At 44.2% G+C, this 27,205-nt stretch overlaps 2 long non-coding RNA genes across 2 annotated transcripts; both read left to right on the top strand.

Annotated features, from left to right (window-relative positions):
- The first annotated feature begins 12,376 nt into the window (after window positions 1-12,376).
- On the top strand, window positions 12,377-15,489 carry LOC140017074 (uncharacterized). The gene is made up of 3 exons (XR_011823396.1): window positions 12,377-13,160; window positions 14,497-14,559; window positions 15,231-15,489. It is a non-coding gene; the product is annotated as an uncharacterized lncRNA (long non-coding RNA).
- A 2,730-nt stretch (window positions 15,490-18,219) lies between these two features.
- Window positions 18,220-21,293, top strand: LOC140017071 (uncharacterized). The gene is made up of 3 exons (XR_011823391.1): window positions 18,220-19,003; window positions 20,340-20,402; window positions 21,074-21,293. It is a non-coding gene; the product is annotated as an uncharacterized lncRNA (long non-coding RNA).
- The last annotated feature ends 5,912 nt before the right edge of the window (window positions 21,294-27,205 follow it).

Consider the following 27,205-nt stretch of genomic DNA (forward strand, 5'->3'; position numbering starts at 1 on the left):
GTCTTTAGGCCTTAATGTTGCTTAGGGTTGCATTAACTAATTAGTAGAAGCATGGGCCGGCCCGTCTTGATACCAAGATGGCCGACTGCTCTTTTAGGGTTTTCGTAGGGTTTTAGTAACCTCTAGCCTATAAATGGGCTTGCATTATAAGGGTCTTGGACACAAGTTGGATCAATAAAGTTTGGTTAATTTCGATTGTTTTTGTCAAGAGAGAGTCGAGCCTTTTTACTTGCCTTTGCAAGGGTTGTGAGCAATCTTGCGTCTCGTCCTAGATTGTTCTACCGACGTATCTATTAGAGTAATCACCACTGCGGAGTCGTCGTTCTACCCCCTTTAATCAAATCGTGTTGTCCGTTTGATTCTAGGTTCCACAATCCAAGCGTTGGATCACCTCGCTAGATACTTGAGCAAACGTGCTATGTGTCTCGTAGCGAGTTGATGAAGGACCGTATCAGTGATGGGTGCATGGATCATGGCCCACAAAATGATCCGGTCCGAGGTCTATTGGGCCTAGTCACACATGCACGACCCAAGCTCTTAAAGGAATCCCTCCAAGGCCTTGTTCAAATGGTCCAAGACCAACATGGAGTCCATAGGGATATTGAAGGCCTATAAGGAGACAAGCAAAACATCTACACCATGATCCAAGCCCATGGAGAGTCAAGCGAGCCTCCAAGTGATTGGGCCGAGTTGGGTCTTTAGGCCTTAATGTTGCTTAGGGTTAGATTAACTGCATAATAGAAGCATGGGTCGGCCAATCTATACACCAAGATGGCCGACTGCTCCTTTAGGGTTTTAGAAACCACTAGCCTATAAAAGGGCTTGTTTTGCAAGGGTTTTGGACACAAGTTGGATCAATACAATTTGATTAATGTCGATTCTTCTTGTTAAGAGATATTCGTGCCTTTTCACTTGCTTTGGCATGGGTTGTAAGCAATATTGCATCTCGTCCTAGATTGTTCTACCGACCTATCCATTCGAGTAATCACCTCTGTGGAGTCATCGTTCTAACGCCTATAATTAAATCTTATCGTCCCGCTTGATTCTAGTTTCCGCAATCCAAGCGTTGGACCACCTCGCTAGATCCTTGGGCAAGCGTGCTACGTGTCTCGAAACGAGTTGATTAAGGACCGTATCAGTGATGTGTGTATGGATCAGGGCCCACGCAATGAGCTGATCCGAGTTCCATTGGGCCCAGTCACACGTGTACGTTCCAAGTTCTTCAAGGAATCCCTCCAAGACCTTGTTCGAATGGTCCAAGACCAACATGGAGTCCATAGGGATATTGAAGGCCAAGAAGGATACAAGCAAATCATCTACACATTGATCCAAGCCCGTGGAGAGTCAAGCGGGCCTCCAAGTGATTGGGCCGAGTTGGGTCTTTATGCCTTAATGTTGCTTTGGGTTAGATTAACTGCGTAATAGAAGCATGGGTCGGCCAATCTAGACACCAAGATGGCAGACTGCTCCTTTAGGGTTTTAGAAACCTCTAGCCTATAAAAGGGCTTGCTTTGCAAGGGTTTTGGACACTAGTCGGATCAATACAATTTGATTGATGTCGATTCTTCTTGTTAAGAGATATTCGAGCCTTTTCACTTTCTTTGGCAAGGGTTGTAAGCAATATTGCGTCTCGTCCTAGATTGTTCTACCGGCCTATCCATTCGAGTAGTCACCTCTGTGGAGTCATCGTTCTAACGCCTATAATTAAATCTTATCGTCCCGCTTGATTCTAGGTTCCGCGATCGAAGCGCTAGACCACCTCGCTAGATCCTTGGGCAAACGTGCTACGTGTCTCGAAACGAGTTGACCGAGGACCGTATCAGTGACGTGTGTCTGGATCAGGGCCCACGCAACGAGCTGGTCCGAGTTCCATTGGGCCCAGTCACACGTGTACGAGCCAAGTTCTTCAAGGAATCCCTCCAAGGCCTTGTTCGAATGGTCCAAAACCAGCATGGAGTCCATAGGGATATTGAATGCCAAGAAGGATACTAGCAAATCATCTACACCATGATCCAAGCCTATGGAGAGTCAAGTGGGCCTCCAAGTGATTGGGCGGAGTAGGGTCTTTAGGCCATAATGTTGCTTAGAGTTGGATTAAATACGTAGTAGAAGCATGGGGCGGCCCGTCTTGATACCAAGATGGCCGACTGCTCTTTTAGGGTTTTTGTAGGGTTTTAGTAACCTCTAGCCCATAAAAGGGCTTGCATTATAAGGGTTTTGGACACAAGTTGGATCACTAAAGTTTGGTTAATTTCGATTCTTCTTGTCAAGGGAGAGTCGAGCCTTTTTACTTGCCTTTGCAAGGGTTGTGAGCAATCTTGCGTCTCGTCCTAGATTGTTCTACCGACGTATCTATTAGAGTAATCACCACTGTGGAGTCGTCGTTCTACCCCCTATAATCAAATCGTGTTGTCCGTTTGATTCTAGGTTCCACAATCCAAGCGTTGGATCACCTCGCTAGATACTTGAGCAAACGTGCTATGTTTCTCGTAACGAGTTGATCAATGACCGTATCAGTGATGTGTGCATGGATCATGGCCCACAAAATGATCCGGTCAGATTTCTATTGGGCCTAGTCATACACGCACAAGCCAAGCTCTTAAAGAAATCTCTCCAAGGTCTGGTTCAAATGGTCCAAGACCAACATTGAGTCCATTGGGATATTGAAGGCCTAGAAGGATACAAGCAAAACATCTACACCATGATCCAAGCCCATGGAGAGTCAAGCGAGCCTCCAAGTGGGTCTTAAGCCTGTGGAGAGTCAAGTGGGCCTCCAAGTGATTGGGCCGAGTTGGGTCTTTAGGCCTTAATGTTGCTTAGGGTTAGATTAACTGCGTAATAGAAGCATGGGTCGGCCAATCTAGACACCAAGATGTTCGACTGCTCTTTTAGGGTTTTAGAAACCTCTAGCCTATGAAAGGGCTTGCTTTCCAAGGGTTTTGGACGAAAGTTGGATCAATACAATTTGATTAATGTCGATTCTTCTCGTTAAGAGATACTCGAGCCTTTTCACTTGCTTTGGCAAGGGTTGTAAGCAATATTGCGTCTCGTCCTAGATTTTTCTACCGACCTATCCATTCGAGTAATCCCCTCTTTGGAGTCATCGTTCCAATGCCAATAATTAAATATTATCGTCCCGCTTGATTCTAGGTTCCGCAATCCAGGCGTTGGACCACCTCGCTAGATCCTTGGGCAAGCGTGCTACGTGTCTCGAAACGAGTTGCTGGAGGACCGTATCAGTGACGTGTGTATGGATCTGGGCCCACACAATGAGTTGGTCCGAGTTCCATTGGGCCCAGTCACACGTGTATGATCCAAGTTCTTCAAGGAATCCAACCAAGGCCTTGTTCGAATGGTCCAAGACCAACATGGAGTCCATAGGGATATTGAAGGCCAAGAAGGATACAAGCAAATCATCTACACCAGGATCCAAACCCGTGGAGAGTCAAGCGGGCCTCCAAGTGATTGGGCCGAGTTGGGTCTTTTGGCTTTAATGTTGCTTAGGGTTAGATTAACTGCGTAATAGAAGCATGGGTCGCCCAATCTAGACACCAAGATGGCCGACTGCTCCTTTAGGGTTTTAGAAACCTCTAGCCTATAAAAGGGCTTGTTTGCAAGGGTTTTGGACACAAGTTGGATCAATACAATTTGATTTATGTCGATTCTTCTTGTTAAGAGATATTCGAGCCTTTTCACTTGCTTTGGCAAGGGTTGTATGCAATATTGCGTACCGTCCTAGATTGTTCTACCGACCTATCCATTCGAGTAATCACCTCTGTGGAGTCATCGTTCTAACGCCTATAATTGAATCTTATCATCCCGCTTGATTCTAGGTTCCACAATCCAAGCGTTGGACCACCTCGCTAGATCCTTGGGCAAACGTGCTACGTGTCTCGAAACGAGTTGATCAAGGACCGTATCTGTGACATGTGTATGGATCAGGGCCCACGCAATGAGCTAATCCGGTACCATTAGGCCCAGTCACACGTGTACGAGCCAAGTTCTTCAAGGAATCCCTCCAAGGCCTTGTTCGAATGGTCCAAGACCAACATGGAGTCCATAGGGATATTGAAGGCCAAGAAGGATACAAGCAAATCGTATACACCATGATCCAAGACTATGGAGAGTCAAGCGGGCCTCCAAGTGATTGGGCCGAGTGGGGTCTTTAGGCCTTAATGTTGCTTAGGGTTGCATTAACTAATTAGTAGAAGCATGGGCCGGCCCGTCTTGATACCAAGATGGCCGACTGCTCTTTTAGGGTTTTCGTAGGGTTTTAGTAACCTCTAGCCTATAAATGGGCTTGCATTATAAGGGTCTTGGACACAAGTTGGATCAATAAAGTTTGGTTAATTTCGATTGTTTTTGTCAAGAGAGAGTCGAGCCTTTTTACTTGCCTTTGCAAGGGTTGTGAGCAATCTTGCGTCTCGTCCTAGATTGTTCTACCGACGTATCTATTAGAGTAATCACCACTGCGGAGTCGTCGTTCTACCCCCTTTAATCAAATCGTGTTGTCCGTTTGATTCTAGGTTCCACAATCCAAGCGTTGGATCACCTCGCTAGATACTTGAGCAAACGTGCTATGTGTCTCGTAGCGAGTTGATGAAGGACCGTATCAGTGATGGGTGCATGGATCATGGCCCACAAAATGATCCGGTCCGAGGTCTATTGGGCCTAGTCACACATGCACGACCCAAGCTCTTAAAGGAATCCCTCCAAGGCCTTGTTCAAATGGTCCAAGACCAACATGGAGTCCATAGGGATATTGAAGGCCTATAAGGAGACAAGCAAAACATCTACACCATGATCCAAGCCCATGGAGAGTCAAGCGAGCCTCCAAGTGATTGGGCCGAGTTGGGTCTTTAGGCCTTAATGTTGCTTAGGGTTAGATTAACTGCATAATAGAAGCATGGGTCGGCCAATCTATACACCAAGATGGCCGACTGCTCCTTTAGGGTTTTAGAAACCACTAGCCTATAAAAGGGCTTGTTTTGCAAGGGTTTTGGACACAAGTTGGATCAATACAATTTGATTAATGTCGATTCTTCTTGTTAAGAGATATTCGTGCCTTTTCACTTGCTTTGGCATGGGTTGTAAGCAATATTGCATCTCGTCCTAGATTGTTCTACCGACCTATCCATTCGAGTAATCACCTCTGTGGAGTCTTCGTTCTAACGCCTATAATTAAATCTTATCGTCCCGCTTGATTCTAGTTTCCGCAATCCAAGCGTTGGACCACCTCGCTAGATCCTTGGGCAAGCGTGCTACGTGTCTCGAAACGAGTTGATTAAGGACCGTATCAGTGATGTGTGTATGGATCAGGGCCCACGCAATGAGCTGATCCGAGTTCCATTGGGCCCAGTCACACGTGTACGTTCCAAGTTCTTCAAGGAATCCCTCCAAGACCTTGTTCGAATGGTCCAAGACCAACATGGAGTCCATAGGGATATTGAAGGCCAAGAAGGATACAAGCAAATCATCTACACATTGATCCAAGCCCGTGGAGAGTCAAGCGGGCCTCCAAGTGATTGGGCCGAGTTGGGTCTTTATGCCTTAATGTTGCTTTGGGTTAGATTAACTGCGTAATAGAAGCATGGGTCGGCCAATCTAGACACCAAGATGGCAGACTGCTCCTTTAGGGTTTTAGAAACCTCTAGCCTATAAAAGGGCTTGCTTTGCAAGGGTTTTGGACACTAGTCGGATCAATACAATTTGATTGATGTCGATTCTTCTTGTTAAGAGATATTCGAGCCTTTTCACTTTCTTTGGCAAGGGTTGTAAGCAATATTGCGTCTCGTCCTAGATTGTTCTACCGGCCTATCCATTCGAGTAGTCACCTCTGTGGAGTCATCGTTCTAACGCCTATAATTAAATCTTATCGTCCCGCTTGATTCTAGGTTCCGCGATCGAAGCGCTAGACCACCTCGCTAGATCCTTGGGCAAACGTGCTACGTGTCTCGAAACGAGTTGACCGAGGACCGTATCAGTGACGTGTGTCTGGATCAGGGCCCACGCAACGAGCTGGTCCGAGTTCCATTGGGCCCAGTCACACGTGTACGAGCCAAGTTCTTCAAGGAATCCCTCCAAGGCCTTGTTCGAATGGTCCAAAACCAGCATGGAGTCCATAGGGATATTGAATGCCAAGAAGGATACTAGCAAATCATCTACACCATGATCCAAGCCTATGGAGAGTCAAGTGGGCCTCCAAGTGATTGGGCGGAGTAGGGTCTTTAGGCCATAATGTTGCTTAGAGTTGGATTAAATACGTAGTAGAAGCATGGGGCGGCCCGTCTTGATACCAAGATGGCCGACTGCTCTTTTAGGGTTTTTGTAGGGTTTTAGTAACCTCTAGCCCATAAAAGGGCTTGCATTATAAGGGTTTTGGACACAAGTTGGATCACTAAAGTTTGGTTAATTTCGATTCTTCTTGTCAAGGGAGAGTCGAGCCTTTTTACTTGCCTTTGCAAGGGTTGTGAGCAATCTTGCGTCTCGTCCTAGATTGTTCTACCGACGTATCTATTAGAGTAATCACCACTGTGGAGTCGTCGTTCTACCCCCTATAATCAAATCGTGTTGTCCGTTTGATTCTAGGTTCCACAATCCAAGCGTTGGATCACCTCGCTAGATACTTGAGCAAACGTGCTATGTTTCTCGTAACGAGTTGATCAATGACCGTATCAGTGATGTGTGCATGGATCATGGCCCACAAAATGATCCGGTCAGATTTCTATTGGGCCTAGTCATACACGCACAAGCCAAGCTCTTAAAGAAATCTCTCCAAGGTCTGGTTCAAATGGTCCAAGACCAACATTGAGTCCATTGGGATATTGAAGGCCTAGAAGGATACAAGCAAAACATCTACACCATGATCCAAGCCCATGGAGAGTCAAGCGAGCCTCCAAGTGGGTCTTAAGCCTGTGGAGAGTCAAGTGGGCCTCCAAGTGATTGGGCCGAGTTGGGTCTTTAGGCCTTAATGTTGCTTAGGGTTAGATTAACTGCGTAATAGAAGCATGGGTCGGCCAATCTAGACACCAAGATGTTCGACTGCTCTTTTAGGGTTTTAGAAACCTCTAGCCTATGAAAGGGCTTGCTTTCCAAGGGTTTTGGACGAAAGTTGGATCAATACAATTTGATTAATGTCGATTCTTCTCGTTAAGAGATACTCGAGCCTTTTCACTTGCTTTGGCAAGGGTTGTAAGCAATATTGCGTCTCGTCCTAGATTTTTCTACCGACCTATCCATTCGAGTAATCCCCTCTTTGGAGTCATCGTTCCAACGCCTATAATTAAATCTTATCATCCCGCTTGATTCTAGGTTCCGCAATCCAGGCGTTGGACCACCTCGCTAGATCCTTGGGCAAGCGTGCTACGTGTCTCGAAACGAGTTGCTGGAGGACCGTATCAGTGACGTGTGTATGGATCTGGGCCCACACAATGAGTTGGTCCGAGTTCCATTGGGCCCAGTCACACGTGTATGATCCAAGTTCTTCAAGGAATCCAACCAAGGCCTTGTTCGAATGGTCCAAGACCAACATGGAGTCCATAGGGATATTGAAGGCCAAGAAGGATACAAGCAAATCATCTACACCAGGATCCAAACCCGTGGAGAGTCAAGCGGGCCTCCAAGTGATTGGGCCGAGTTGGGTCTTTTGGCCTTAATGTTGCTTAGGGTTAGATTAACTGCGTAATAGAAGCATGGGTCGCCCAATCTAGACACCAAGATGGCCGACTGCTCCTTTAGGGTTTTAGAAACCTCTAGCCTATAAAAGGGCTTGTTTGCAAGGGTTTTGGACACAAGTTGGATCAATACAATTTGATTGATGTCGATTCTTCTTGTTAAGAGATATTCGAGCCGTTTCACTTTCTTTGGCAAGGGTTGTAAGCAATATTGCGTCTCGTCCAAGATTGTTCTACCGACCTATCCATTCAAGTAATCACCTCTGTGGTGTCATCGTTCTAGCGCCTATAATTAAATCTTATCGTCCCGCTTGATTCTAGGTTCCGCAATCCAAGCATTGGACCACCTCGCTAGATCCTTGGGCAAGCGTGCTACGTGTCTCGAAACGAGTTGACCGAGGACCGTATCAGTGACGTGTGTATGGATCCGGGCCCACGCAATGAGCTGGTCCGAGTTCCATTGGGCCCAGTCACACGTGTACGAGCCAAGTTCTTCAAGGAATCCCTCCAAGGCTTTGTTCGAATGGTCCAAGACCAGCATGGAGTCCATAGGGATATTGAAGGCCAAGAAGGAGACAAGCAAATCATCTACACCATGAACCAAGCCTATGGAGAGTCAAGCGGGCCTCCAAGTGATTGGGCCGAGTAGGGTCTTTAGGCCATAATGTTGCTTAGGGTTGGATTAACTACGTAGTAGAAGCATGGGCCGGCCCGTCTTGATACCAAGATGGCCGACTGCTCTTTTAGGGTTTTTGTAGGGTTTTAGTAACCTCTAGCCCATAAAATGGTTTTGGACACAAGTTGGATCACTAAAGTTTGGTTAATTTCGATTCTTCTTGTCAAAAGAGAGTCGAGCCTTTTTACTTGCCTTTGCAAGGGTTGTGAGCAATCTTGCATCTCGTCCTAGATTCTTCTACCGACGTATCTATTAGAGTAATCACCACTGTGGAGTCGTCGTTCTACCCCCAATAATCAAATCGTGTTGTCCGTTTGATTCAAGGTTCCGCAATCCAAGCGTTGGATCACCTCGCTAGATACTTGAGCAAACGTGCTATGTTTCTCGTAACGAGTTCATCAAGGACCGTATCAGTGATGTGTGCATGGATCATGGTCCACAAAATGATCCGGTCAGAGTTCTATTGGGCCTAATCACACATGCACGAGCCAAGCTCTTAAAGAAATCCCTCCATGGCCTGGTTCAAATGGTCCAAGACCAACATTGAGTCCATAGGGATATTGAAGGTCTAGAAGGAGACAAGCAAAACATCTAGACCATGATCCAAGCCCATGGAGAGTCAAGCGAGCCTCCAAGTGGGTCTTAAGCTCGTGGCGAGTCAAGTGGGCCTCCAAGTGATTGGGCCGAGTTGGCTCTTTAGGCCATAATGTTGCTTAGGGTTAGATTAACTGCGTAATAGAAGCATGGGTCGGCCAATCTAGACACCAAGATGGCCGACTGCTCCTTTAGGGTTTTAGAAACCTCTAGCCTATAAAAGGGCTTGCTTTGCAAGGGTTTTGGACACAAGTTGAATCAATACAATTTGATTAATGTCGATTCTTCTTCTAAAGAGATATTCGAGCCTTTTCACTTGCTTTGGCATGGGTTGTAAGCAATATTGCGTCTCGTCCTAGATTGTTCTACCGACCTATCCATTCGAGTACTCACCTCTGTGGAGTCTTCGTTCCAACGCCTATAATGAAATCTTATCGTCCCGCTTGATTCTAGGTTCTGCAATCCAAGCGTTGGACCACCTCGCAAGATCCATGGGCAAACGTGCAACGAGTCTCGAAACGAGTTGATCGAGGACCGTATCAGTGACGTGTGTATGGATCAGGGCCCACGCAATGAGCTGGTCTGAGTTCCATTGGGCCCAGTCACACGTGTACGAGCCTATAATCTTCAAGGAATCCCTCCAAGGCTTTGTTCGAATGGTCCAAGACCAACATGGTGTCCATAGGGATATTGAAGGCCAAGAAGGATACAAGCAAATCATCTACACCATGATCCAATCCCATGGAGAGTCAAGCGGGCCTCCAAGTGATTGGGCCGAGTAGGGTCTTTAGGCCTTAATGTTGCTTAGAGTTAGATTAACTGCGTAATAGAAGCATGGGTCGGCCAATCTAGACACCAAGATGGCCGACTGCTCCTTTAGGGTTTTAGAAACCTCTAGCCTGTAAAAGGGCTTGCTTTGCAAGGGTTTTGGACACAAGTTGGATCAATACATTTTGATTAATGTCGATTCTTCTTGTTAAGAGATATTCGAGCCTTTTCCCTTGCTTTGGCAAGGGTTGTAAGCAATATTGCGTCTCGTCCTAGATTTTTCTACGGACCTATCCATTCGAGTAATCACCTCTGTGGAGTGATCGTTCTAATGCCTATAATTAAATCTTAACGTCCCGCTTGATTCTAGGTTCTGCTATCCAAGCGTTGGACCACCTCGCTAGATCCTTGGGCAAACGTGCTACGTGTCTCGAAACGAGTTTATGGAGGACCGTATCAATGTCGTGTGTATGGATCAGGGCCCACACAATGAGCTGATCCGAGTTCCATTGGTCCCAGTCACACGTGTACGATCCAAGTTCTTCAAGGAATCCCTCCAAGGCTTTGATCGAATGGTCCAAGACCAACATGGAGTCCATAGGGATATTGAAGGCCAAGAAGGATACAAGCAAATCATCTACACCATGATCCAAAGCCATGGAGAGTCAAGCTGGCCTCCAAGTGATTGGGCCGAGTTGGGTCTTAAGCCCTTGGAGAGTCAAGCGGGCCTCCAAGTGATTGGGCCGAGTAGGGTCTTTAGGCCTTAATGTTGCTTAGAGTTAGATTAACTGCGTAATAGAAGCATGGGTCGGCCAATCTAGACACCAAGATGGCCGACTGCTCCTTTAGGGTTTTAGAAACCTCTAGCCTGTAAAAGGGCTTGCTTTGCAAGGGTTTTGGACACAAGTTGGATCAATACAATTTTATTAATGTCGATTCTTCTTGTTAAGAGATATTCGAGCCTTTTCCCTTGCTTTGGCAAGGGTTATAAGCAATATTGCGTCTCGTCCTTGATTGTTCTACCGACCTATCCATTCGAGTAATCACCTCTGTGGAGTCATCGTTCCAACGCCTATAATTAAATCTTATCGTCCCGCTTAATTCTAGGTTCTGCAATCCAAGCGTTGGACCACCTCGCTAGATCCTTGGGCAAACGTGCTACGTGTCTCGAAACAAGTTGATGGAGGACCGTATCTGTGACGTGTGTATGGATCAGGGCCCACGCAATGAGCTGGTCCGAGTTCCATTGGGCCCAGTCACACGTGTACATGCCAAGTTCATCAAGGAATCCCTCCAAGGCCTTGTTCGAATGGTCCAAGACCAACATGGAGTCCATAGGGATATTGAAGGCCAAGAAGGATACAAGCAAATCATCTGCACCATGACCCAAGCCTATGGAGAATCAAGCGGGCCTCCAAGTGATTGGGCCGGTAGGGTCTTTAGGCCATAATGTTGCTTAGGGTTGGATTAACTACGTAGTAGATGCATGGGCCGGCCCGTCTTGATACCAAGATGGCCGACTGCTCTTTTAGGATTTTCGTAGGGTTTTAGTAACCTCTAGCCTGTAAAAGGGCTTGCATTATAAGGGTTTTGGACACAAGTTGGATCAATAAAGTTTGGTTAATTTCGATTCTTCTTGTCAAGAGAGATTCGATCCTTTTTACTTGCCTCTGCAAGTGTTGTGAGCAATCTTGCGTCTCATCCTAGATTGTTCTACCGACGTATCTGTTAGAGTAATCTCCACTGTGGAGCCGTTGTTCTACCCCCTAGAATCAAATCGTGTTCTCCATTTGATTCTGTGTTCCACAATCCAAGCGTTGGATCACCTCGATAGATACTTGAGCAAACGTGCTATGTGTCTCGTAACGAATTGATCAAGGACCGTATCAGTGATGTGTGCATGGATCATGGCCCCCAAAATGATCCGGTCCGAGTTCTTTTGGGCCTAATCACACATGCACGAGTCAAGCTCTTAATGAAATCCCTCCAAGGCCTTATTCAAATGGTCTGAGACTAACATGGAGTCCATAGGGATATTGAAGGCCAAGAAGGAGACAAGCAAAACATCTACACCATGATCCAAGCCCATGGAGAGTCAAGCGAGCCTCCAAGTGATTGGGCCGAGTTGGGTCTTTAGGCCTTAATGTTGCTTAGGGTTAGATTAACTGCGTAATAGAAGCATGGGTCAGCCAATCTATACACCAAGATGGCTACTGCTCCTTTAGGGTTTTAGAAACCTCTAGCCAATAAAAGGGCTTGCTTTGCAAGGGTTTTGGACACAAGTTGGATCAATACAATTTGATTAATGTCGATTCTTTTTGTTAAGAGATATTTGAGCCTTTTCACTTGCTTTGGCATGGGTTGTAAGCAATATTGCGTCTCGTCCTAGATTGTTCTACCGACCTATCCAATCGAGTAATCACCTCAGTGGAGTTATCGTTCTAACGCCTATAATTAAATCTTATCGTCCCGCTTGATTCTAGGTTCCGCAATCCAAGCGTTGGACCACCTCGCCAGATCCCTGGGCAAGCGTGCTACGTGTCTCGAAATGAGTTGATTAAGGACCGTATCAGTGACGTGTGTATGGATCAGGGCCCACGTAATGAGCTGATCCGAGTTCCATTGGGCCCAGTCACACGTGTACGATCCAATGTGAGGACTCGCAAATTCCTTACATATTTCTCAAAAATTCCCTTTTATTTGAAAATTATTTGGAAATTATTATTTCATGTTATCCATGGTTCAATCACCCTAGAAAAGTGCCAATGACCATAGGAAATTAGGGTTCTCCTATTCGTTTTCAATTCAAGGTGAAATCGGATTTTTCGTGTAACCGAAGTATAATTATCCGGTACCGAGTAAGGATCAAATTTGGTGCTTAAGAGTGACTTTTAAGTGAGAAATAATATGTGATTAGAAGCAATGATAAAAAGTTAGTGAATAGGAAGCAAAAACCCTAGTACGTGCGATTTAAGAGAAAACGCGTCACACCGACGTGTACCGTGCACTACCGTTTGAACCGACCACTTGACCGCCACTTACTTGTCACACAAGTTTATTACTAATGGAGTAAAATATCTCCTCTCTCATGATGACAGCTTGGCCGAAATTTGTGGCTAAAATGCAAGGAAGGAGAGAGAAAATTGTGTGGTGGAAATCAAGCCAAGTGTTGGCTAAACTTGTGGACAGAATTTGTTCTAATTTTCTTGTCTTCTTATAAGACCAAGTGAGCTTCATTCTTCCCCAATTTTTCTGCTGCATAGCCGAGCAAGGAGAGAGGAAAGGGAGAGCAAGAGAAAACCAAAATTTCTTCTTGATTTGCACCATCCAAGTGCAAGAAACAAATTCTAAACCGATTAAAGTGTGAATTGTGATCTTGGGAAGCTAGGGAAGCTAAAATTTTCAAGAGGAAGTGAAGTGGTACTCTTGCAAGCCTTGTTTCTTTTGAGGTATGTGCTGCTTATACTTGCTATATGGATGATCTATGTTGTATCTAAGCTTAGATAAGTGGTTATAGTGATGATGGGAGCAAGAAATCAAGAAAGGTTCCATTAGAAATCAAAATTCCAGATTTCTGGAAAATTTTCCCCCTTTTCTGCCCGATTTTATTGCTCCATGTTAGAGGCCGAATTTGGCTTGGCACAAAACATGAAAGTTGTATAGAATGGTATTTTATATATGCCTATAAAATTTCAGCTCAATCGGAGCAACGTAGCTTGTGAAAAGACGAAAATACCCTCGCTGATCTAGGTTACTTTCCAGAATTCCGCGTGGACAGTTTAGTCTCTTTGGTTGTGTTTGTTTACTATAATCCGTTCAGATTTAGCCAATTGTCAAAACATGAAAGTTTTAGTACCCTGTATTAGCTTTTCAACGCCGCCAAGAACGTCTTAAACGGACCTCGGTAGACTGGGATATGGTCATTTGAATGCAGTGCGGTTAATTGACCAACTAGTTGGATTTTGGATCTGTAAAGTGGGCATTTGACTAGATTGCACTGTAAATCTGACTAAGTCATCTTCATGAGAATTGTATACATTTGTCTTAGCTTTCATATGGCTTTGGAATTATTGGATTTGGAGTTATGTGTGCGGAGATTAGAGTGGATGAATCAAGACTACCACAGTAAACCTCGAACTAGAAAATCTGGGATCATTTTGATAAATTTGACCTAGATACAGGGCAAACTGGACTGAGTGGCCTTCTTCAACATTGTAGTCCTGTGTCTTAGCTTCGAAACGGCTTAAGTTTCATCCCAATCCGATAAGTGTAACTCCGGTTGTGACCGTTATGCATGAACCCGTCAAAGCTGTCTTTTGTCAAATTGCATTTCCGCACTTGTTATTCCTTTGATTTTGTTCTTATATTGTCTTGAGCCTATGAAATGGCTATTATGATGAGTTTGTGCTGTACATGACTTTGGGATTGGCTGAGAAAAATCATGAAGCCATAAATGGCTGGAAATTAGGTAAACACAAAGGGCATGCTGCCCAAATTTTCGCCCGAAAGCTAAGTTCTATTTGAACTTGTATAATACTATGACCGTTTTTCCATCTTAAAAACATGATCCTTCTTCAATTGGAAACTCCAAATGTTTACTTACTCTTACCAAATAAAGAGGAGTGGTTTAGGATTTTCTTGAGTATTTTGTCCACGGGTCCAAATGTCCTCGTTCCACTTTAAAGTCTCTTTTTATACGTTCTACTCATCATTCGTCGAGTTTCTTTGATTGCACCTAATTGTTTGTGATAAATGAGTGGTAATATTCTTTTCATTTAATTTTAGGTTTTCTCAGTGACTAAAGATAATATCCGGAAGGATATTTTGCACGTTGTTGTGCGTAAATAGGTGAGTGTTCTATATACCCGTGTTTTCTGTGACTACCTGATTACCTGACTATCTGTTTACTCGATTTCCAATTTATGTGATTACGTGATATTCGTGAATTACATGCTCCCATGAAATCAATTTGTATTGTTTACGTGCTAAGTGTCCACTTGATTACTTAATTATCATGAATCACATGCTATATGAAGTTGTCCATCATTGTTAGGCGAGTGTGTACTTTACCTCATTCGACCTATTCAATTGATGAATTTTACCATTTACCGTTTACCGATTTACTTGGTTACTTGTGCATGTTGTAAGCTCTAAGCTGAACTTGGGCCCCGCCTCGGTTACCGACCTACTCGAGCCAGGACTGGGCTCGGTCGGGTAGGTTGGAACCCTGGACAACCGTCGGTATACTCGAGTATTACCACTGGAGGGATAAGGTGATGGCCAGTCAACCGTGGGGATCCGGAAGTTATAAGGTGCAGAGGACCGACAAAGTTCCACCGGAACACCGTATCCTTCAGTATATGGTTACCGTGTATCATGATAATTGTTCCATGCTAAAATGCCAACATGAAATCATGTGCCATACCTTTTGATATGTTCCTTGTTTAATTACTTGTTTATTTATATAGAACCTCACTGGGCTTTTTAGCTCATACCACGTCAATTGTTTTCCTTAGCAGGGGAAGGCGAGCAAGGACGAGAGTTCTGTATAGTCTGGTTGATCTAGTTCTTTGGCCTTGTAATGGTTCTCGCCCTAGTGCTTGGCACGGGCTGGTTGTATGAGGAATGAGAACCTTGTATATTCGATGTTTGTACTTGAATGGTAAAAACTTTGAAAACTTCTGGTGTGTAGAAGTTTCTTATCTTTTACTTGAGCATCTATGTATATATTAAGTTGAAGTGGATGGGTTACTTATTGTCTATGGATGTACGCACGTGATACGAGTGACTGAGTCCTGGCGAGAGCTGGGCAGGCGGTCCGCCGAACCCTTTGGTGCGCCTTAGGGGGAGGTGGGGCCGTCACAGGTGGTATCAGAGCTTAGGCTTCAGATCTTTGTAGTGTATCCTAGGCTGATGTTTAGGATGCCAAACTGTGGGACTGGCTTGAAAGTTAAATGATTTCTTGTAGCGATGTAATTTAGAGCCACTTCACGTGGTCCCTACAAAGGAGCAAGATAGGACCAAGTGGTGTTATGGTCCTTATCATATGGATGAGAAAAAGGGTTAAGTGCTCTTCTAGAGTGAAGGGGTGGATCATAGATGTGATAGTTATAAAAACCTTTATCTTGATACTTGGAGGAATTTGATATGTATGTTGGGTAGGAATCCCGAATTTGGTGATATACTCTTGGGACCGGCCGGCTTGAGTTGTGAATTACCTTATTTCGGATTCTCGTGCCCGAGTACTCCAGAGTTGAGGCGATGCTAGCTACTAGGTACTTGAGACTTGTATTTTGGAACATGAACAGGCTTTGTCCGACTAAAATGAATATAAGAAATCTACGGACATCTAGTGACTAGGAAGTGACGTGAGAGACCGGACGGGGTCATCTTAGCTGAGTCTGGAAAATATTGTAACCCAAAGATCCTTGTGGTGAGATTGAAATCGAGCATGTTAGGGAACGAGAATCATCTAGTTCCAATTAATCTAATGAATCCCTACTTGTGATCTTTTATAGTGAGACGACGGGGGTAAAACTTAAGAGTTGCGCCTTGGGAACGAGTGTACTTGTGATAATTACTTGTTTATTTTGGCATTGACTTTGATTTGGCATGGACTTTACTTGGCCATAACTTGTTTTATGATTTAATGAACTCTAGTTTGCGTGTGCTTGCACAGTGATAATGATATATGTATATGTGATTTCTTTTCCTCTAAAGGGTGTTACTGGCACCTGTGTGTAGTTCGACTAAGGCTTAGTGTGAGATTTATATATGTGTGTATAGATTAGCCGTGGACATGGAAACTAGAGGACAACGAAAGGGACGTCAACCTAGACAACCCCGAAATGAAAGAGTAGATAATAGATCTGATATTGACCAAAATGCTGAGCCAAGTGCTGGGAGAGGAAATGACCAAATGGGACAAGTTTTAACTCGCATGACGGATATCCTGGAGCTCTTAGTAGCTCAACAAGGTCAAGGTGTTGGACAAGGAAACCAAGAAATAGGGGAGGATCGAGCTTTAGAGCGGTTTCAGAAATTCTTCCCGCCCAAATTTGCTGGAGAACCTGATCCAGAAGTGGCTGAGAATTGGTTAGAAAATATAAGAAATATATTCGATGCTTTGGATTACACCGAGGAGAGACAAGTCACCTTTGCTGTATTTCAACTTGAAGGAGCAGCACGAGCCTGGTGGAATGTTATAAGAAACAAGTGGGAAAGGGATCAAACTCCAAGGACTTGGATAAATTTTGTACGTGAATTTAATGAGAAATTTCTTCCTCCACTTGTCCAAGAAAAGAGAGAAGATGATTTTATAAAGCTTCGTCAAGGAACTTTGAGCGTAGCTGAGTATGAAACACGCTTTACGAAGTTATCTACCTATGCCCCAGAATTGGTGGCTACTGAACGGAAAAGAATAAGACGGTTTATCCAAGGATTAAATTTAGAAATCCAAGATGCCCTTGCCGCAGCACAGATCGAAACGTTTAGTGACGCTCTCGAAAAAGCGCAAAGGGTAGAAAGTATAAAATCTCAACTGAGAGCTTTTCAAGCAAGGAAAAGAAATGCATCTGATAGTACACTAGGGGAAAATGAACCACCACCCAAAGTTAGAAAAGAAATGGATGGAGTAGGACTGTTACTTCCTGCACCACTCATGATAAAGGAACCAAAAGGAACTATGTCGCGAGGGACTTCAGTGGGACAAATACGATCAAAGAAAACTTCGCAAGCAAGTCAGGTCACAATACCCCGTCCGACTTGTGGATATTGTGGAAAGACGAATCACACTGAAGAAAACTGTTGGCTAAAGGGACGAAAGTGTATGGGGTGTGGGAGTACCAACCATAAAGTTCATGACTGTCCAAGGAGATATCCACGAGAAACTACTGCTCAACAGGGAAATGGAACTGTTCCTCGACAAGTTAATGGAAGGAGGAGCCAACCAGTGGCATCTGAAAGAACGCATGACATGAACACACCACACGGTTCAGAGTTGCCTGAGATTAAAGAAGGTAATCCTTACCACTACTGGTAAACTCGTCTATGAGATATTAGAGTATTCCAAACCTTACGCGTGAAAGGATCAAAAAGATTTTGTCTTGGACTCGAGACTTAACTGAATGAGTAGATTAAAATAATACCTTGGACTTGTCCAATAAGTGTTTAGCTTGGGTTTTGACAGATTGTGGTGGTGGCCGAAATGGTTGAGAAAACTTTTGATTTTGCATCCTTCTTCTAGTCTTCTTGTTTGATTAAGGTTGGCTTGTTGCTAAGTGATAAATAGAATTGGAGTACTTTTAGTACTTGATTGTGATGAGTGATTCTTATAATGTGATTGACCTCTGAGATATTTGATCTGATTAGTATTTGATTGTGATAAGTAAGATTGAAATGATTCTTAGTACGTGATCAACTTTCGAGAACTATTTTTGATCTGATTAATGCAAGTTGAAATTTCGAGGTCGAAATTTTTTTAAGGGGAAGAGAGTGTGAGGACTCGCAAATTCCTTACATATTTCTCAAAAATTCCCTTTTATTTGAAAATTATTTGGAAATTATTATTTCATGTTATCCATGGTTCAATCACCCTAGAAAAGTGCCAATGACCATAGGAAATTAGGGTTCTCCTATTCGTTTTCAATTCAAGGTGAAATCGGATTTTTCGTGTAACCGAAGTATAATTATCCGGTACCGAGTAAGGATCAAATTTGGTGCTTAAGAGTGACTTTTAAGTGAGAAATAATATGTGATTAGAAGCAATGATAAAAAGTTAGTGAATAGGAAGCAAAAACCCTAGTACGTGCGATTTAAGAGAAAACGCGTCACACCGACGTGTACCGTGCACTACCGTTTGAACCGACCACTTGACCGCCACTTACTTGTCACACAAGTTTATTACTAATGGAGTAAAATATCTCCTCTCTCATGATGACAGCTTGGCCGAAATTTGTGGCTAAAATGCAAGGAAGGAGAGAGAAAATTGTGTGGTGGAAATCAAGCCAAGTGTTGGCTAAACTTGTGGACAGAATTTGTTCTAATTTTCTTGTCTTCTTATAAGACCAAGTGAGCTTCATTCTTCCCCAATTTTTCTGCTGCATAGCCGAGCAAGGAGAGAGGAAAGGGAGAGCAAGAGAAAACCAAAATTTCTTCTTGATTTGCACCATCCAAGTGCAAGAAACAAATTCTAAACCGATTAAAGTGTGAATTGTGATCTTGGGAAGCTAGGGAAGCTAAAATTTTCAAGAGGAAGTGAAGTGGTACTCTTGCAAGCCTTGTTTCTTTTGAGGTATGTGCTGCTTATACTTGCTATATGGATGATCTATGTTGTATCTAAGCTTAGATAAGTGGTTATAGTGATGATGGGAGCAAGAAATCAAGAAAGGTTCCATTAGAAATCAAAATTCCAGATTTCTGGAAAATTTTCCCCCTTTTCTGCCCGATTTTATTGCTCCATGTTAGAGGCCGAATTTGGCTTGGCACAAAACATGAAAGTTGTATAGAATGGTATTTTATATATGCCTATAAAATTTCAGCTCAATCGGAGCAACGTAGCTTGTGAAAAGACGAAAATACCCTCGCTGATCTAGGTTACTTTCCAGAATTCCGCGTGGACAGTTTAGTCTCTTTGGTTGTGTTTGTTTACTATAATCCGTTCAGATTTAGCCAATTGTCAAAACATGAAAGTTTTAGTACCCTGTATTAGCTTTTCAACGCCGCCAAGAACGTCTTAAACGGACCTCGGTAGACTGGGATATGGTCATTTGAATGCAGTGCGGTTAATTGACCAACTAGTTGGATTTTGGATCTGTAAAGTGGGCATTTGACTAGATTGCACTGTAAATCTGACTAAGTCATCTTCATGAGAATTGTATACATTTGTCTTAGCTTTCATATGGCTTTGGAATTATTGGATTTGGAGTTATGTGTGCGGAGATTAGAGTGGATGAATCAAGACTACCACAGTAAACCTCGAACTAGAAAATCTGGGATCATTTTGATAAATTTGACCTAGATACAGGGCAAACTGGACTGAGTGGCCTTCTTCAACATTGTAGTCCTGTGTCTTAGCTTCGAAACGGCTTAAGTTTCATCCCAATCCGATAAGTGTAACTCCGGTTGTGACCGTTATGCATGAACCCGTCAAAGCTGTCTTTTGTCAAATTGCATTTCCGCACTTGTTATTCCTTTGATTTTGTTCTTATATTGTCTTGAGCCTATGAAATGGCTATTATGATGAGTTTGTGCTGTACATGACTTTGGGATTGGCTGAGAAAAATCATGAAGCCATAAATGGCTGGAAATTAGGTAAACACAAAGGGCATGCTGCCCAAATTTTCGCCCGAAAGCTAAGTTCTATTTGAACTTGTATAATACTATGACCGTTTTTCCATCTTAAAAACATGATCCTTCTTCAATTGGAAACTCCAAATGTTTACTTACTCTTACCAAATAAAGAGGAGTGGTTTAGGATTTTCTTGAGTATTTTGTCCACGGGTCCAAATGTCCTCGTTCCACTTTAAAGTCTCTTTTTATACGTTCTACTCATCATTCGTCGAGTTTCTTTGATTGCACCTAATTGTTTGTGATAAATGAGTGGTAATATTCTTTTCATTTAATTTTAGGTTTTCTCAGTGACTAAAGATAATATCCGGAAGGATATTTTGCACGTTGTTGTGCGTAAATAGGTGAGTGTTCTATATACCCGTGTTTTCTGTGACTACCTGATTACCTGACTATCTGTTTACTCGATTTCCAATTTATGTGATTACGTGATATTCGTGAATTACATGCTCCCATGAAATCAATTTGTATTGTTTACGTGCTAAGTGTCCACTTGATTACTTAATTATCATGAATCACATGCTATATGAAGTTGTCCATCATTGTTAGGCGAGTGTGTACTTTACCTCATTCGACCTATTCAATTGATGAATTTTACCATTTACCGTTTACCGATTTACTTGGTTACTTGTGCATGTTGTAAGCTCTAAGCTGAACTTGGGCCCCGCCTCGGTTACCGACCTACTCGAGCCAGGACTGGGCTCGGTCGGGTAGGTTGGAACCCTGGACAACCGTCGGTATACTCGAGTATTACCACTGGAGGGATAAGGTGATGGCCAGTCAACCGTGGGGATCCGGAAGTTATAAGGTGCAGAGGACCGACAAAGTTCCACCGGAACACCGTATCCTTCAGTATATGGTTACCGTGTATCATGATAATTGTTCCATGCTAAAATGCCAACATGAAATCATGTGCCATACCTTTTGATATGTTCCTTGTTTAATTACTTGTTTATTTATATAGAACCTCACTGGGCTTTTTAGCTCATACCACGTCAATTGTTTTCCTTAGCAGGGGAAGGCGAGCAAGGACGAGAGTTCTGTATAGTCTGGTTGATCTAGTTCTTTGGCCTTGTAATGGTTCTCGCCCTAGTGCTTGGCACGGGCTGGTTGTATGAGGAATGAGAACCTTGTATATTCGATGTTTGTACTTGAATGGTAAAAACTTTGAAAACTTCTGGTGTGTAGAAGTTTCTTATCTTTTACTTGAGCATCTATGTATATATTAAGTTGAAGTGGATGGGTTACTTATTATCTATGGATGTACGCACGTGATACGAGTGACTGAGTCCTGGCGAGAGCTGGGCAGGCGGTCCGCCGAACCCTTTGGTGCGCCTTAGGGGGAGGTGGGGCCGTCACAAGGATACAAGCAAATCATCTACACCATGATCCAATCCCATGGAGAGTCAAGCGGGCCTCCAAGTGATTGGGCCGAGTATGGTCTTTAGGCCTTAATGTTGCTTAGAGTTAGATTAACTGCGTAATAGAAGCATGGGTCGGCCAATCTAGACACCAAGATGGCCGACTGCTCCTTTAGGGTTTTAGATACCTCTAGCCTGTAAAAGGGCATGCTTTGCAAGGGTTTTAGACACAAGTTGCTTCAATACATTTTGATTAATGTCGATTCTTCTTGTTAAGAGATATTCGAGCCTTTTCCCTTGCTTTGGCAAGGGTTGTAAGCAATATTGCGTCTCGTCCTAGATTTTTCTACGGACCTATCCATTCGAGTAATCACCTCTGTGGAGTGATCGTTCTAATGCCTATAATTAAATCTTAACGTCCCGCTTGATTCTAGGTTCTGCTATCCAAGCGTTGGACCACCTCGCTAGATCCTTGGGCAAACGTGCTACGTGTCTCGAAACGAGTTTATGGAGGACCGTATCAATGTCGTGTGTATGGATCAGGGCCCACACAATGAGCTGATCCGAGTTCCATTGGTCCCAGTCACACGTGTACGATCCAAGTTCTTCAAGGAATCCCTCCAAGGCTTTGATCGAATGGTCCAAGACCAACATGGAGTCCATAGGGATATTGAAGGCCAAGAAGGATACAAGCAAATCATCTACACCATGATCCAAAGCCATGGAGAGTCAAGCTGGCCTCCAAGTGATTGGGCCGAGTTGGGTCTTAAGCCCTTGGAGAGTCAAGCGGGCCTCCAAGTGATTGGGCCGAGTAGGGTCTTTAGGCCGTAATGTTGCTTAGAGTTAGATTAACTGCGTAATAGAAGCATGGGTCGGCCAATCTAGACACCAAGATGGCCGACTGCTCCTTTAGGGTTTTAGAAACCTCTAGCCTGTAAAAGGGCTTGCTTTGCAAGGGTTTTGGACACAAGTTGGATCAATACAATTTTATTAATGTCGATTCTTCTTGTTAAGAGATATTCGAGCCTTTTCCCTTGCTTTGGCAAGGGTTATAAGCAATATTGCGTCTCGTCCTTGATTGTTCTACCGACCTATCCATTCGAGTAATCACCTCTGTGGAGTCATCGTTCCAACGCCTATAATTAAATCTTATCGTCCCGCTTAATTCTAGGTTCTGCAATCCAAGCGTTGGACCACCTCGCTAGATCCTTGGGCAAACGTGCTACGTGTCTCGAAACAAGTTGATGGAGGACCGTATCTGTGACGTGTGTATGGATCAGGGCCCACGCAATGAGCTGGTCCGAGTTCCATTGGGCCCAGTCACACGTGTACATGCCAAGTTCATCAAGGAATCCCTCCAAGGCCTTGTTCGAATGGTCCAAGACCAACATGGAGTCCATAGGGATATTGAAGGCCAAGAAGGATACAAGCAAATCATCTGCACCATGACCCAAGCCTATGGAGAATCAAGCGGGCCTCCAAGTGATTGGGCCGGTAGGGTCTTTAGGCCATAATGTTGCTTAGGGTTGGATTAACTACGTAGTAGATGCATGGGCCGGCCCGTCTTGATACCAAGATGGCCGACTGCTCTTTTAGGATTTTCGTAGGGTTTTAGTAACCTCTAGCCTGTAAAAGGGCTTGCATTATAAGGGTTTTGGACACAAGTTGGATCAATAAAGTTTGGTTAATTTCGATTCTTCTTGTCAAGAGAGATTCGATCCTTTTTACTTGCCTCTGCAAGGGTTGTGAGCAATCTTGCGTCTCATCCTAGATTGTTCTACCGACGTATCTGTTAGAGTAATCTCCACTGTGGAGCCGTTGTTCTACCCCCTAGAATCAAATCGTGTTCTCCATTTGATTCTGTGTTCCACAATCCAAGCGTTGGATCACCTCGATAGATACTTGAGCAAACGTGCTATGTGTCTCGTAACGAATTGATCAAGGACCGTATCAGTGATGTGTGCATGGATCATGGCCCCCAAAATGATCCGGTCCGAGTTCTTTTGGGCCTAATCACACATGCACGAGTCAAGCTCTTAATGAAATCCCTCCAAGGCCTTATTCAAATGGTCTGAGACTAACATGGAGTCCATAGGGATATTGAAGGCCAAGAAGGAGACAAGCAAAACATCTACACCATGATCCAAGCCCATGGAGAGTCAAGCGAGCCTCCAAGTGATTGGGCCGAGTTGGGTCTTTAGGCCTTAATGTTGCTTAGGGTTAGATTAACTGCGTAATAGAAGCATGGGTCGGCCAATCTATACACCAAGATGGCTACTGCTCCTTTAGGGTTTTAGAAACCTCTAGCCAATAAAAGGGATTGCTTTGCAAGGGTTTTGGACACAAGTTGGATCAATACAATTTGATTAATGTCGATTCTTTTTGTTAAGAGATATTTGAGCCTTTTCACTTGCTTTGGCATGGGTTGTAAGCAATATTGCGTCTCGTCCTAGATTGTTCTACCGACCTATCCAATCGAGTAATCACCTCAGTGGAGTTATCGTTCTAACGCCTATAATTAAATCTTATCGTCCCGCTTGATTCTAGGTTCCGCAATCCAAGCGTTGGACCACCTCGCCAGATCCCTGGGCAAGCGTGCTACGTGTCTCGAAATGAGTTGATTAAGGACCGTATCAGTGACGTGTGTACGGAACAGGGCCCACGTAATGAGCTGATCCGAGTTCCATTGGGCCCAGTCACACGTGTACGATCCAAGTTCTTCAACGAAAATCCCTCCAAGGCCTCGTTCGAATGGTACAAGACCAAAATGGAGTCCATAGGGATATTGAAGGCGAAGAAGGATACAAGCAAATCATCTACACATTGATCCAAACCCATGGAGACTAAAGCTGGCCTCCAAGTGATTGGGCCGAGTAGGGTCTTTAGGCCTTAATGTTGCTTAGGGTTAGATTAACTGCGTAATAGAAACATGGGTCGGCCAATCTAGACACCAAGATGGCCGACTGCTCCTTTAGGGTTTTAGAAACCTCTAGCCTATAAAAGGCCTTGCTTTGCAAAGGTTTTGGACACAAGTTGGATCAATACAATTTGATTGATGTCGATTCTTCTTGTTAAGAGATATTCGAGCCTTTTCACTTTCTTTGGCAGGGGTTGTAAGCAATATTGCGTCTCGTCCTAGATTGTTCTACTGACCTATCCATTCGAGTAACCACCTCTGTAGAGTCATCGTTCTAACACCTATAATTAAATCTTATCGTCCCGCTTGATTCTAGGTTCCGCGATCCAAGCGTTAGACCACCTCGCTAGATCCTTGGGCAAACGTGCTACGTGTCTCGAAACAAGTTGATCGAGGACCGTATCAGTGACGTGTGTATGGATCAGGGCCCACGCAATGAGCTGGTCCGAGTTCCATTGGGCCCAGTCACACGTGTACGAGCCAAGTTCTTCAAGGAATCCCTCCAAGGCCTTGTTCGAATGGTCCAAGACCAGCATGGAGTCCATAGGGATATTGAAGGCCAAGAAGGATACAAGCAAATCATCTGCACCATGACCCAAGCCTATGGAGAGTCATGCGGGCCTCCAAGTGATTGGGCCGGTAGGGTCTTTAGGCCATAATGTTGCTTAGGGTTGGATTAACTACGTAGTAGAAGCATGGGCCGGCCCGTCTTGATACCAAGATGGCCGACTGCTCTTTTAGGGTTTTTGTTGGGTTTTAGTAACCTCTAGCCTATAAAAGGGCTTGCATTTTAAGGGTTTTGGACACAAGTTGGATCAATAAAGTTCGGTTATTTTCGATTCTTCTTGACAAGAGAGAGTCGAGCCTCTTTACTTGTCTTTGCAAGGGTTGTGAGCAATCTTGCGTCTCATCCTAGATTGTTCTACCGACGTATCTATTAGAGTAATCACCACTGTGGAGTCGTCGTTCCACCCCCTATAATCAAATCGTGTTGTCCGTTTGATTCTAGGTTCCGCAATCGAAGCGTTGGATCACCTCGTTGGATACTTGAGCAAACGTGCTATTTTTCTCGTAACGAGTTGATCAATGACCGTATCAGTGATGTGTGCATGGATCATGGCCCACAAAATGATCCGGTCAGAGTTCTATTGGGCCTAGTCACACATGCACGAGCCAAGCTCTTAAAGAAATCCCTCCAAGGCCTGGTTCAAATGGTCCAAGACCAACATGGAGTCCATAGGGATATTGAAGTCCTATAAGGAGACAAGCAAAACATCTACACCATGATCCAAGCCCATGGAGAGTCAAGCGAGCCTCCAAGTGATTGGGCCGAGTTGGCTCTTTAGGCCATAATGTTGCTTAGGGTTAGATTAACTGCGTAATAGAAGCATGGGTCGGCCAATCTAGACACCAAGATGGCCGACTGCTCCTTTAGGGTTTTAGAAACCTCTAGCCTATAAAAGGGCTTGCTTTGCAAGGGTTTTGGACACAAGTTGAATCAATACAATTTGATTAATGTCGATTCTTCTTCTAAAGAGATATTCGAGCCTTTTCACTTGCTTTGGCATGGGTTGTAAGCAATATTGCGTCTCGTCCTAGATTGTTCTACCGACCTATCCATTCGAGTACTCACCTCTGTGGAGTCTTCGTTCCAACGCCTATAATGAAATCTTATCGTCCCGCTTGATTCTAGGTTCTGCAATCCAAGCGTTGGACCACCTCGCAAGATCCATGGGCAAACGTGCAACGAGTCTCGAAACGAGTTGATCGAGGACCGTATCAGTGACGTGTGTATGGATCAGGGCCCACGCAATGAGCTGGTCTGAGTTCCATTGGGCCCAGTCACACGTGTACGAGCCTATAATCTTCAAGGAATCCCTCCAAGGCTTTGTTCGAATGGTCCAAGACCAACATGGTGTCCATAGGGATATTGAAGGCCAAGAAGGATACAAGCAAATCATCTACACCATGATCCAATCCCATGGAGAGTCAAGCGGGCCTCCAAGTGATTGGGCCGAGTATGGTCTTTAGGCCTTAATGTTGCTTAGAGTTAGATTAACTGCGTAATAGAAGCATGGGTCGGCCAATCTAGACACCAAGATGGCCGACTGCTCCTTTAGGGTTTTAGATACCTCTGGCCTGTAAAAGGGCATGCTTTGCAAGGGTTTTAGACACAAGTTGCTTCAATACATTTTGATTAATGTCGATTCTTCTTGTTAAGAGATATTCGAGCCTTTTCCCATGCTTTGGCAAGGGTTGTAAGCAATATTGCGTCTCGTCCTAGATTTTTCTACGGACCTATCCATTCGAGTAATCACCTCTGTGGAGTGATCGTTCTAATGCCTATAATTAAATCTTAACGTCCCGCTTGATTCTAGGTTCTGCTATCCAAGCGTTGGACCACCTCGCTAGATCCTTGGGCAAACGTGCTACGTGTCTCGAAACGAGTTTATGGAGGACCGTATCAATGTCGTGTGTATGGATCAGGGCCCACACAATGAGCTGATCCGAGTTCCATTGGTCCCAGTCACACGTGTACGATCCAAGTTCTTCAAGGAATCCCTCCAAGGCTTTGATCGAATGGTCCAAGACCAACATGGAGTCCATAGGGATATTGAAGGCCAAGAAGGATACAAGCAAATCATCTACACCATGATCCAAAGCCATGGAGAGTCAAGCTGGCCTCCAAGTGATTGGGCCGAGTTGGGTCTTAAGCCCTTGGAGAGTCAAGCGGGCCTCCAAGTGATTGGGCCGAGTAGGGTCTTTAGGCCTTAATGTTGCTTAGAGTTAGATTAACTGCGTAATAGAAGCATGGGTCGGCCAATCTAGACACCAAGATGGCCGACTGCTCCTTTAGGGTTTTACAAAC

This window comes from Coffea arabica, chromosome 11c (assembly GCF_036785885.1).
Source record: "Coffea arabica cultivar ET-39 chromosome 11c, Coffea Arabica ET-39 HiFi, whole genome shotgun sequence".
NCBI classification, from domain to species: Eukaryota; Viridiplantae; Streptophyta; class Magnoliopsida; order Gentianales; family Rubiaceae; genus Coffea; species Coffea arabica.